Raw genomic sequence first — 11,825 nt, 5'->3', positions numbered from 1 at the left:
GGGTGTGTGTGGCCTTGGAAATTTCTGAGGAATCCCTGACAGACTTTGGAGATGGGACAAAGACTATTGTCATGTCTTGCTAAAGACCTCAGTTTTGATGATGATGTGTTCTGCAGTCCTTCCTGCTGTTCTCTTTAAAGATGTCTTTAGATTGTTAGCACATTATATGTGTGAAGACTAATGAGATGATTCATAACAGAGGAGCTTCTTACAGTGAGAGGAAAAGGTCTATGTTTTTCAGAAATCTGAGCTTTCATCAGAAACCTGAGCTTTCACTAGGGCATTATCTTAGCTGATAACATTCTAGTACAGTTTATATTGAGTGAAAAACATGAGGGGAAAAACAGTAAAGTAACTGTTCCTGTGCCTCTATCTGCAGCTAGAAAAGAGAGAATAAAGGAAAGAGACAATAGAAAGTTTAGAGGCTATTTTTGTATAATCTGTTGGTTTACATAAAATATTTCATTACCAATGGGAAAAAAAAAAAGCAAAACACAAGAGTTCCGGCCCATGGGCTTAGATAGCTGGCCTAGTGGAAAGGTTTTATTATTCTAAATTTAGGAAGTTTTCATTATTTATTCATACAGAAGTAAACTGTGGAGATCATGCCTACTGGGTACAGGCAAACCCTTTTGTACTGTTCTGTCATTCATTATGTATAGTCGATATTTTTAGATATTAACAAGTTTACAGAACTTTAAACTTTTGGGGTTTCAGATGTTTTTAAACATAATCTCAAGATATTTTCTTCTCTCACATCATATGTACAGGAACCTCATATGCTTTAATGGTGTTAAATGTTGGCCCTTTTCCCCATCCTAAATGTTGCTATATTGAACTCAATTGGGTGCCATTGTGTTTTTTTTCCTTCTCCACTAGAGGGGATGTCCATTAGTTTTCAACTGTTTTCACTTGAAGAAATACTTGAACCTACTTAAACTACCCATTGATAATCTAAATAGCTGGGGTTTTTTTAAGGTCCTTACTGGAAAGTATTATCCACAGTCTATTAAAAAAAGAAGATGTCTCTTTCCAACACCATCTAATTTAACACCCAAAGGATTTTCTGAAAATGTTATATTCTCAGAACAACTTTTATTTTGGTGTAAATCCTTACACACTTCACCTTTCTTCTGGCTTTATCTGAACAAAAGTAGTGAATGTGTTCACAGACCTGTATTCTGCTGCCCAGCCTCTTTCACAAAGAATCCTTGCTCTGGGCCTGCCACTCAGGTGTGTCTTTTATTTGTTAGACCCTGCAAGTCTAACTGTGTCCAGTCCTGGCCCCTGACTTTAGGAAAGACATTGAGGTGCTGGACCAAGTTCAGCGAAGGGCAATGGAACTGGGGAAGGGCCTAGAGAGAAAGTCCTATGAGAAGGGGCTGAGGGAGCTGAGAGGTGTTTAACCTGGAGAAAAGGAGGCACAGGGGGGACCTTATCACCTTCTAGAAACCTCTGGAAGATGGTAGCCAGGTGGGGTTTCAACCTGTTCTCCCAGGCAGCGAGTGACAGGACAAGAGGACACGGTCTCAACCTGTGCCAGGGGACATCAGGTTGGGTTGGATGTCAGGAAAAATTTCTTCACAGAAAGATTTGTCAGGCATTGGAACGGCGTTGCCCAGGAAAGTGGTGGAGTCACCATTCTTGGGAGTGCTCAAGAAATGACTGAATGTGGCACTCAGTGCTCTGGTCTAGTTGACCAGGTGATGTTTGGTCAGTGGTTGAACTTGATGATCTCAGACATCTTTTCCAACCTAAATGATTCTGTGATTCTGTTACTCCCCACCTGGGCTGAGCCCCATCCTGCCATGCTCCCTGGCAAGATGGCCCTTCTGTCCTGTGTTCCTGAATATAAATTCTCTTCTCTATAAAAACTGAGGAAGTTTATTTTGAATATTCAAAAGCAGAACACACAGATTCTGGTGCTTTGAAAGGCGAATCATGCAGGGCAGCAAACAATATGGATTTGTTTGAGTTATCATCTGCCTGAGGCTTTAATGATGTTTTTTATCTTCTGCTTGATTGCTTTCATTTGTAAATCATTCATCAAAACTTTTACTTTTGTAAAGGAAATCAAAAAACTATGTACTCTAGTTACATGATGGATATAGATCAACACTTCAATTTAACCAACATTTAGCTGGCATTTATACATTGCTATTTTAGAGCTTTGTGTTTGGTTTACACTCTGTATATGCTAGATATATTAGATATATATGATGTGTAGTGTAGTATTGAGAGAAATGAGAAGTATTCTTATGTCCTGATTCTCATTGAATAACAAAGAAAACATGTACCCATATGTAGCTAAATTAGGTAACTAAACACAAAGTAGAGAACTCTGTCACAAGTTTTTGGCTGCTTGTATGCAGAGTGGCATGTCCCCAGGCTAATAAAGAGAAAACTATGTGTGGAAAAAAAAAAACTTTAATTTTATTCTCAGTACCTTTGCTTTGTTAGTATTTTATTCTTTTGTATTTTTTTCCCTTTTTATACATTATAGCACCAGAAAAGAAAAAAAAATAGAGAAGAAGGAGGAAAAAAACCCAATCAAAAAACCCCCATATGGTTTATAGCTGTCACTGATATTAATGTCTTTCTGTAAGAAAGGCATATTTGAGCTACAGTTAACATAAGTGTTTCACTGCCTTTGTAATGGATATTGTTTATTAAATTGTTCTCTAAGAGAAGATATGAGCAAAGACTATTACAAAAGAAGTGCTGAGTTATCAAGCCTTGTCCAGATTATAGAGTGGCAGTACTGGAATTACAGAAGTGTCTCAAATTCAAACAATATCTCTTGCTCCTGCATTTTTCTCCTCGTTACATTAAAAGTTAAAGGTGGGGAGGGAGTTCTTGTGACACTTCTTGCATCTTTGAGTTAAGAATAGCAGTTCTGTCCCTGTAGTTCCCTGTGCCCATTGCCTGATATACGAGCAAGTAATTTGTGTCTTCAAGGAAGTCAAAGAGCAACTGGAGATGATCTGTCTTAACTTCCACTAAGTTCAGCACACATCATATCACCTCTCAACTGAGAATTAGTGACAATGAATTGCTTTTTACCCCCCATCCTTTCACTCTTTTCTTCATACTTTGTGCAATCAATAAATGCATTCAACAACTGTAGTGGCCAGGTTTATGGCTTGTAGGAACTGCATATTTCTCTTGCTTGGGTTGCAGACACAGAACTCATTTAAATGTGTAGCACACATCTTGCTTCGTATGAAGAAGAGGTAATGAATTATAGTTGCTAGAGAACATGTAACATTTGCATCCTGTCAACAGACACAGAGCTTGCTCTACGGTAGGATAATACCAATCTCTTTAGAATAAGCATGAGAATACTTGGATTTATTTATAAATTCCTCAAGTAGACACTATTTTAACATTCTTCTCCAGGAAACAAGTATTTTTTGGGAGCAGGTCCTTGACTGATGAGAATCTTTGTGGTACTCTGATTTTTGATGATGGCGGTTCATACCTGCTCTTCAGCCTACACCTATTTTCTTTTTACTTGCTCTCTGGTTTTCATATATTTTTCTAAACTTAAGTCACATTCTGTATTATTTTCATTTGGGGAAACAATTGCCAGTTCTGAATGCAAAAACACCACAGACAACCATTCTTAAAAGAGATAAGAAGAATGTTAAATAATTATATTTAAAAAAAATTTCTGACCCCCAAACCAAAACAAGCAAAAGCCCTAAAGTAATAGAATATTGTTTTACTCACATTTCAGGTTGTTTTTTTTTTCTGTCACAGAAGCTGATGAAGACTGTTGAAAAGGAAAATTACATGGAAAAGCATACTTAGAAATTTCTGTTCCCAGCAGTGATACTGTAAATTTTCCTATAGTTTTGCATTTCAGAGGTTGCTATAGTAATGAACTGCTATAGTAAAAAACTGGGGTTTCATTTAACTAGGACTGATATAGAGCTATGATTGCCCTTGATAGTTAGAATTCACATAAACACAGGCTTGTGGCTGTGGTAATTAATGCATTATTGTTGGTAAATATTATAGCACAGCATTAGTTTATGGCTAAAAATGTATAGCACAGAATTAGTTTATGGCTAAAAATGTTTTTATATTAAATTGGAGTAATGCTTTATGTTTTGAATCATATGGTAAGTAATGTCTTGCTTGTATATTTAGAAAGGAGGAAGTGATGTTTTCAGCCTTTCAATATATTTTGCACATTTCTGGATTGCAGCTTTGTGTTAATAAGAAATGTGTATTTGAAGATGATGCAGCACTATAGATATGGAAGAAAACAAGTTTTATGTGAATGGAGCCCATTAAAATGTCATTTGAAAGACACTTCAGTGGGACAAGGTAGAAGATACTTTATGTTTTGCACTTTATTATACATATATTTTTAAATATGCTACTGATTTTTTCTGTTTCAGTGGCAGACAGTATAAATCGCTGAATAATCCCAAAGCATCTTTAGCCTCTCCTATCACACCAAAACAGATCCTGTAGATGTTTTCTTGTTATAGGGAATCTTTTCTAATTTTTTTTCCCACAGAGTATTATAAATACTGTATATATAACAGTTTTATACTTAATTACAAATCAGCCTGATTGTGGAAACATACTCTAATCTCTTCCTTTAATTTAAGTTAAGTGAAACTGTACACAGCAGCAGCCAGACAGCTTCATTTGCCTAATGCACAGAGTAAACAACCACAGAGTTACATCAGAATTCAGGTCTTGTGGCCTCACTCTTCAGAAGCTGTTTTACTAAGAAGAAATAATAATAATAATAATAATAATAATAATAATAATAATAATAATAATAATAATAATAATTTTCCTTTTGTGGTAAAAATCATACAGAAGTATTATTAAATACCATTTTCACTTTGGGAAGAAATTCTGTTGATAGACTGATGTGTTAAACATAATGTCAATTGTGAAAAAAGTCAAGAACTCTGAGCTGAAGAATCATCATCATCACAATCATCATCGTCATCATCAGGTTTTGATATACTGCTGTGTTTTTTAGAGTACACATGTCTTTAATCTCTGAGAAAGAGAAAATGTCATACTTTTTCTTATCTGTCAATATAATTAGGCATCTTCATTAATGCTACATCTAAGGGCAGATTGCTGAAGAGGAGAGAAAGGTAGATTTGATATTTTCTACATGTAACTCAAATATCAGAATGTTTTACTTGGGGTACTCAATTATCCTTTTATCAGAATTCATGTCAAAACTGTAGCATTAGTATTTTAAATCTGGATCTTCTGTTTGATCACTGCAATTGTTTTCTCAACTTGACTAGTTCTAAAGATTTGAGATTAGTGATTAAAAAATCAGCCAAATAATTAAAACTATTTTGCAAAAATTGTGTAATGAAATACTGCAGCTAAAATTATATGTACTGTAATTGTGTATTATGTTTTAATTGGCACATTTTACAGTAAGGTATAATTCTTGCACAGCTTTTGATCTGAAGAATGGATGTTCCCAGGCCACTTGTTTGCAAGTCAATAAAATTCGTTTTCATTCAAACATAGATAATAGCTGAGTTCTTGATAAATGTCATGAGCATTCCAACACACTTTACACAAACATACTGTGGTGGTACAACACCCCTCCACCACCCCCTTGGGCCATACTGTGATCTTAGAAATGCTCATTAGGCCTCAGCCTTGATGAACAGCACGTGGGGCTCAGCTCCTCCTGAGCTTATCAGAAGCACTGTCTGCTCCCAGGAACCAGTGCTGTATAATGAGTTCCTGAGGTTTTTTTATTAAACAGCCTTGGAAACTTATTTTTTGAATAACAGCCCAAGTGGAACAACATTTTTGTTACTGAATTTTCAAAGAAAGTTACTGACCTAAATTGCAGCCAGGATGGAAAATTACTACGACTAAAGCCAACTCTTTTGTGACCCTATAAGCTGTGGTCCTAAATGAGACCCTTTGAGCTATCCTGGACCGCAGAGGGCTGTGACCAGCAACCTCCCTCTGAGGGCTGGGGAACTCCCAAGGTTGTTGTACTTGGAGAACTCCAATGACGGAGCCCCAGCTGATACCCCCACTCCTTAAGGCTCAACCCTTTGCCCGTTGAGAAGATGCAAAGACATCCAGTGTGAGTACTTCACTGAACTGGAGGGGAATTTTTCACAGGGATCTGCCTTGTACAGACTCTTTAGGTCTGTGTGTGTGTGAATGTGAATATGCCACAGCAGAGATACTGTGAACGTTGCTCTCTGCTATTCTTGAGTACATTAGATTCATATGTGGTTTAGGCCTATAAGCGAGTTGCTGTTGTGCTTGTAGTAAATTCTATAGAATCTGTTGTTAAATTTCTTATCTTCAGTTATCAATTCAGTGCTGTTAAACTTAAGTGCTGTTTAAACCTTTAGGCCTAAACCATTGGTCAAGTTCCAGGCTAAGTTTGGCAAGGGGGTCCACCCTGAACCTTGTGACTCAGTGGGATTGTCTCCCTTGTTCCTTTTCTTCCTTTACCCTTTCCCATCCTTACACTTCTTCTATCTGCAACCTCCACTTAAAAAATTTTAGATAAATTTTAGTTTTAGATTTCTTGATTTTAGAATTTAGTCCTATTTTTTTCTACGTGCTTTAATCATCTAGTAAGTAGAGGAGCGAACCTTGAAAAGGATCTTTGCTCTACTTTCACTTTTATATTAAACTTGTTTTTGACAGGCAACACAATTGTTTGGATACCCAAACTCAGTGAACTTCAATGCTTATAAGTATTTAATCTAAATATAAAATTTTAACCATATTTCCTGAAACATGTCTCAGCTTTTAGTCCCTTCAGTTTTTGGCATTCTGTATGTAAAGACAGTGTGTTCTCGCCTATTATTTGGAATTTTGTAGCAATCAGAGACCTGTCTGTTTAATTAGAAACGAAGAAATAACTCAAGATTTCTAGTGACTTTAATAAAATCACAGAATCATAGAATGCACTGGGTTGAAAGGGACCTTAAAGATCATCCAGTTCTAATCCCTCTGCCATGGGCAGGGACACTTTCCACTAGACCAGGTTACTCAGAGCTCCATGCAACCTGGCCTTGAATACTTCAAAGGGTGGGTCACCCAGAACTTTCCTGGGAAACCTGCCCCAGTGTCTGACTCATTCTTATGGTAAAGAACTTCTTCCTAATATCAGATTCAAACCTACTCTCTTTCAGTTTAAAGCCATTCCACCTTGTCCCGTCCTTGTAAAAAGTACCTCTCAGCTCTCTTGTAGATCCTGTGGGTACTGGAAGGCTGCTAGAAAGTCTCCCTGGAACCTTCTCTTGTCCAGGCTGAACACCCCCAGCTCTCTCAGCCTTTCCTCATACGAGAGTTGCTCTAGCCCTCTGATAATTCTTCTATCCCATCTCTGGACTTGCTCCAACAGCTCCACATCCTTCTTATGTGGGGGGTCCCAGAGCTGGATGAGGCATTGCAGGTGGGGTTTCACCAGAGCAGAGTAGAATCCCCTCCCTGTACCTGCTAACTACTCTTCTTTTCATGCAGCCCAGAATATGATTCTCCACCTTTACTCCAATAGTTTACTTTGTGTCAAAGATTGATTATTTTTCTGTATAACGCAAAGTGTAAACAGCTCACTGAACAGTCCATTGCATTTCTCTTTCCTGCCAAAGGATGCTGACTAAACAAAATGTACATGAACTCTAAGGCAGATTCATGTTTGTTTTTCCCCCTGAACAGCCAGGGGTGGTAATTAATAGCTTTACTGTGAAATGTGTCATCTTGTACAAGCTCTGCCATCAATCTGAAGACTGTTACCAAATAAATTTTCCTTTAACAGACCAAAAGCAATGGAATCTGAAAGTGGAAAGTGGGGAGAGACAGAAAACTGAATGTTAAAATACACTGTAAGAAAACTGATTGCAAACATTATCTTTCACAGCTATTATGAAAAAAGTGTCCCCAAAACCATGCAGTTCACAGTGACTTACTGCATCCACTTAGTGTATTGGAAGTACATATTCAAAAGAGATTGATTCATGCATGATAATCACACCTCACTTGTAAAAATGACTAGGTAAAATAAATTAATCAAACACATATTAACATGAAAATCATTCACCAATAGTAATTTAAATATTTAGTAGAGCCTATATTAATTAGTTTCAGTGAAGGGAAAGATAAAAATCTTAATAATTTTTCCAGGACCTTAAATGAACATGCCTTCCAAAAAAGTGATACAGTGGATGTGATTTGAGATTGATGAGAAGCAAACCATGTTGAGCTTGTAGCTGCACAGTGTGATATTTTGTATACTTTTGCATATAATAACTATTTTTGACTCAATGAGGAGACATGAGAGAGTGTTCATTTTCATGCTGCAGTATTGCTAAACAAATCTTTACTAGGATTAGGATTTCCCCCCCCCCTCTTTTTATGTACCTTTATATACTTTTATAAACCAAGTGGTCCTGATTCCCCCATCAGCCCGGATATTTTTCTTATTCTTCAGAACATACATTCTATTCCCCTTTACCTACTGTACAATATTAATATTCTTCTATTTCTGTATTTGCTCATGTGGTATATATGGGAGAATAAGGCTACTAGGGCTGATATTTAGTTCTTTTTCTGGAACTGGATGGGTCACCCTAATAAAGTGCTGTAACTAACTAGTTGTGGTCCCTTTCTAAGTGTCATGTTAAAAGGGGCAGAAAAGAGGAATTTACTGTCCAACCTGTATTAATTTATTTTTTGTCTATCATTGCCCCCTCCCCCATCCCCAGGAAATCAAAGCCTTTTAATATCGAAAACAGCCTGTTAGCATCTCACCTAATGAGACCCTTGGTTTAACAGGTTCACCGAGACAGACAGGACATTTGATACCTTTTTATATAAGGGCTGCACTTAATAGAAGTTGGAAAATCCCTCAGCAGGTTTCTCCTATGAGTTATTTCACCATTGATGAAACTGTCAGCACCTAAAAACAGAGTCACTCTAATAGTTCACCAAATAACAGGTTTATTAATACAAATTTGTGACAATTTATGGGGTTTGTTGTGTCTGGACTAGGGTCTAACTGCAAAAACACAAACTATGTAACAGTAATAATAAAGCCACGCATAGGCACACACACACTAGAGCAAAAGCAACTTACAATGAGGTAATAAGTAAAAATTTTAAAGTGCTATGGAGCAAAAGTAAAGTTAGTGTATGTGTACAGAGTGACCACTCAGCCCAAGGTATCCCGAGGAGGTGGAGGGACAAAAAGGCAGCCAATTGGTTACCTCCATAGAGTGGATGGAACTTCTCCCCTGTTTTTGCTCCTGTCCAATCTCTTTCTATACCTTTTTCTTAAGCAGTTCAAATGGCTATAGTCAATAAACTAATTTTGGGGTGACAGACAGACGAAATAGGCCCAAGGGTCCACCTCCAGAGTTCCCAGCAGCCAAGATGTTCGGACAAAAGGCCATGTTGTCTCCCTATCACTCCTTTCTTTGTTTTAATCCTTCTGTCAGTTTCTGGGAATGTTTCCCCAGATGCTGGGGTTTTCCAGGAAACCATCAGGAGGTTTTTTTCTCTTTTTGTGTAGACTTTCTATCACCTTACACTAAGGAAAGTGTTGAACCACAGGAATGCTTTCAGTAGGTATGAAGTTGTTCTCTTGATCTGTTTATATTCAGCCACAATTTGCATGATCAAGTGTTTTATATGTATGAAATAATTCAATCACTCCACAGTTGTTATCACAGTTGTGGACTTTTTGATCATTATGTTTATACTACACTATTGAATTTTTAAAGGTGAATTACACTTTTTAACAAGTAAAAGGTTGTAAACTGCATATTTCGGTGGCTGTAGCTATTAAAAAGTCAGTTGCATGCCCATGTTGTCCATAAACTTTGCTATTATAATATTTTCTTTATGTGGAAATAATATTGAGCAGTTTTTGTTCTTTTTAATTAACCTCCACTTTTCCATTAAACCAGAGTTCCAACAGAATGCAAACCAGAGAGATTTTTGTAAGTATATGTGGAATTTTACTTAAAAATGTACTAACAGCAATGTCCTAAACATTTTTTTACAGTGACACAATATTCTACAATATAAAGATTCTAATGAAGTAATTGATTAAAATTTTGAAGTCTTGTATGACACTTTTTTTTTTCTCAGTTGCCAAATGTGAGTTTTTTACTATGTAAAACTGGAGAAATCAAGACCACTCAGCAAATTTGGTTCCCAAGTTGTGGAAGGAGACACATAATGCTCCAACTTTCAGTTTTGCCACTGCACACAGAGGAAGTAAATCTAGTCCTATGGTGTGTTTTCTGTGCTGTGAAAAATACAAAAATTCTAAATTTAAGAGAAACATTCAACACCAGAATAAATGGGCTCATCTGATGTTATTGGTCCTGTTACAAAATCCATTATGAAAAACATCTTTCTGGAAAACAGAACAAATATGAACACAAATTATGTTCTTATAATACATCTTATCTCTCCCAACTGAAAGTAGAAATATCCAAATATTAAGTATTCTATATTCTCCCCTGGAAGGGAGACAAGAAAATAAAAATATGGGCTACTGAACATCTCCCCCTTTTGTCCATAAAGATTTCCTAAAAGGCTCCTCTCTATTCTGCTTAGCAGGGAGCCAATGTCAGAATTTCCCTTTGACTACCAAATGTGACCAGAATTATTCATTTCTGTAATATTTTGGACGTCATATGATTTTTTCATTTTATTATAATATAATCTCTCAGCCTGTAGCCTGTGTGATTATGTGCCATTACTGATATGTCAAAAGACAATGTAAAACAGTAATGAAAAAAGCAAATGTAAATACTTTCTTAGAATGTATATTGGATTTTTTTTCCTGAAATATCTTTTTCATTTTGGAGAAATCTTATTATGTGGACTGTATTTGTTCTGCAAATCCACTAAAAGGTGGTTTTTTTCTGAACAAGTATTTTCAATCATAATCTGTTTAGATTAATATTTCGCAGCAATATTTTTCAAAAAATATAGTGATATAATGTTAAAGTTACGAAGTCAAGTACAGAAGGTTTAGAGAAATCCAATTGCCATGGTCTGTAAGTGTATCATAATTCAATAAAGTGCCCACATATTATTTTCTGTACAGTTCTGTCCCTATTCGTTTGATGCAATGGCCTTTCCCTTCATTGCCTCCAAATGCCACAGATCAACCAGGCAATTTTCCAGTGTGGCATCTGGTGCCCTGATTTTGGCAGAGCCTGCTTTTCAGAATCTCTCTTCTACATCCAAATAGGAGTTTATGGAGGTGAAGTGTAAAAACATGGCTTACTACGTGGGGTTTTTTTGCCACTTTGTTCCAGTCCATATGAGGCCACGCTCTGGGGAGTAAGTCAGTCTCATCTCTTCATATTACTCTGAGGTCAACTGATCAGACTTAAATAGGAGCATGTAGGCATTGGAAAGGTCTGAAGTCATGTCTTCCCATGATCCCTCCTAAACTGTGGACAGTATGGTAATTTAAGTGTTTTCTAAGAAATAATATATTTCTTTTAAAAATAGATATATGTCAGCATATTTGATGAAAAACATTGCTGCAAAATATTAGTTTTATAACAGAAAATACTAGTTCAGCAAAATGCTTCATTTTACATTGCCTTTGGCATGGGCAGAAAAAAATCTCTATGTGTCACAGGCATTGTCAAAATCCATGGAAGAGTAGTTTTTACATTAAACTTACATATATTTTCTATTAACTCTTAACATGTCTCAAACATAAATTTTATTTCCCATTGTGATTCCCAGAAGTGCATTGACTCTGTCTACATACACCTAGTATGAATCTAGGTGAACAGAGTAGGATTCAGGTATCT

The 11,825-nt window shown here is 36.5% G+C and overlaps 1 long non-coding RNA gene across 2 annotated transcripts; it reads left to right on the top strand.

Annotated features, from left to right (window-relative positions):
* The first annotated feature begins 3,750 nt into the window (after positions 1 to 3,750).
* On the top strand, positions 3,751 to 7,841 carry LOC113949793. 2 transcript variants are annotated; one of them, XR_003528569.1, is made up of 3 exons: positions 3,751 to 3,839; positions 4,214 to 4,335; positions 7,699 to 7,841. It is a non-coding gene; the product is annotated as an uncharacterized LOC113949793 (long non-coding RNA). The 2 variants fall into 2 exon arrangements; XR_003528570.1 differs by lacking the exon at positions 7,699 to 7,841 and adding an exon at positions 5,985 to 6,097.
* The last annotated feature ends 3,984 nt before the right edge of the window (positions 7,842 to 11,825 follow it).

This window comes from Corapipo altera, unplaced genomic scaffold (genome assembly GCF_003945725.1).
Source record: "Corapipo altera isolate COAL_440 unplaced genomic scaffold, ASM394572v1 58, whole genome shotgun sequence".
Classification (NCBI taxonomy): domain Eukaryota; kingdom Metazoa; phylum Chordata; class Aves; order Passeriformes; family Pipridae; genus Corapipo; species Corapipo altera.
The sequence above is the reverse complement of the archived record's forward strand: the minus strand, read 5'-3'. Positions and strand labels throughout refer to the sequence as shown.